At 49.0% G+C, this 1756-nt stretch overlaps 1 non-coding gene across 1 annotated transcript; it reads right to left on the reverse strand.

Annotated features, from left to right (window-relative positions):
* Window positions 1-1592: 1592 nt before the first annotated feature.
* LOC114009396 (U1 spliceosomal RNA) lies at window positions 1593-1756 on the reverse strand. Its single transcript, XR_003550826.1, has one exon. It is a non-coding gene; the product is annotated as a U1 spliceosomal RNA (small nuclear RNA).

A 1756-nucleotide genomic window follows, 5' to 3' on the forward strand; every position in this document is an offset into this window, starting at 1 on the left:
TCTCCTCTCAGGATCTTGGGCACGCACGCACGCGTGAGTTTAAGCTGCCGGATCCGGGACACGAACCGCAGTCGACTATGTGGGAGTCCAGCAACATAGCCATTACAATAACTGCTGGTCCCTTGACAGAGAATCTTGCTATAAGCCGCATGTAAGAGACAGAGAGAGAGAGAGAGAGAATGATGAAAGCAAGAAATCACCTCCTCTAGAGAGTTTGGCCACGCCACAATCTCTTCACCTCCATTGTCCTCTCTGTATTCTTGGTTTTTGGAGAGGTTTTTTTGTTACAGGGTGTGTGACACGTCTGGTTTCTCCCTACAAGGTCATGTATCCTTGCTGGGCCTCCAGTGGGTTGTTTTTCCTGGGACCTGCCCACATCAGCATTGCCACCTACTCTGCCTGGATATCAGAGGGCTCTGAGGTCAGGCAGAGGTTTGAGAGCCTGTTCCAAGGAAGCATCAGCTCAGGAGACCCTGGCTCTGCATTCTCCATTTGAGGAGGGAGTGGCAGGACCAGCAGTTGGCATAATGGCTGTGTCATTGGACTCCCATATAGCCGACCGCGGTATGCGTCCCAGAACCAGTGGCTTGAAACTCACGCCGGGCGCGTGTGCATGCCCAAGATCCCGAGAGGAGAATGGAGGAGTCCGGAGAGGAGAATGGAGGAGAAGGGATTTCAGCATAGCCATACACCCTGGGGAGAGATTTCTCGCTTTCTGTCTCTCTGACTCTGTCTGGCCAGCGCACGTGCCCTATATCAAAAACCTCTCCAAAAAAAAGAAAAAAGGAGGGAGTGGCATTAAAAGTCAGAGATGGGGGAGGGGTGCGGGTGTCAAGAGGACAGAAGGTGTGAATATGCTCACAATTTGCAAGCTGGAGTTTGGACCTGAGTGTTATTTGTTGTTGGCTTTTTTTTTTTTAGCTACCTCAATAATACTAATACCTCAATAATACTAAGTAAGGCATTTTTGAAGGGTAATGATGCATGTCAGGTGTGAAGTAGAGGCTAAGGAACTGCTTCTCTGTGTTTATGAAGGGGACAGTCAGAGATCCAGGAAAAGAAGTGGGGGCAACAGGGATAGGGGGGTGGGAACGTGCAGGAAGGGTGCATTAGGATACATGGATACAGAACATAGCAAAATTAGTATCACTGAGAAAGTGGAAGGAAATTCGTAGTTCAAATCTTTTTTTCCAAAGACAAGAGGCAAAAGCAAGTCCGGAAGATCCTTGGACTCCGGGTAGTCACCACTGTTTGAGTGCCAGGTCCAGCATATACCAGACGTGTGTGCATGGCATGCATGCATGATCTCCACTACCGAACACCACACACAACACAGAAGCAGTGGAGACTCAAGTCGCCTATTCTCGGCATAAAAATGTATCATACAAGAAGTAGAAATCGGCCCTGGAGAAGTAACTGCTAAGGACCCACATGGGAAAGCTTCCTCCCCTGGCCAAGGTAAAGCTCCTAAGCCTCCCCAAAACAGCTACAACAGCGTCATACAAGCTTTATACAAAGAGCTGTGCTGTAAAAGCAAAGACATGTTAGGGGCTAATGTACTTCTTGGTCTTATTTTATCACTTAAAAAAGATCAGGGGAGAGCGCGTACGCAGCCCCCCACTACCATAAATTATGCAGCCGAGTTTCCCGCATTTGGGGAAATCGCAGAGGTCAGCACACCCGCAGTGCAATGGGTTAGCCTCGCCCTGGGAAAACCACCTTCGTGATCATGGTGTTTCCCCTGCCAGGTAAGTAT

The sequence above is a fragment of the Tupaia chinensis genome, unplaced genomic scaffold (genome assembly GCF_000334495.1).
Source record: "Tupaia chinensis unplaced genomic scaffold, TupChi_1.0 Scaffold000529_1, whole genome shotgun sequence".
NCBI classification, from domain to species: Eukaryota; Metazoa; Chordata; class Mammalia; order Scandentia; family Tupaiidae; genus Tupaia; species Tupaia belangeri.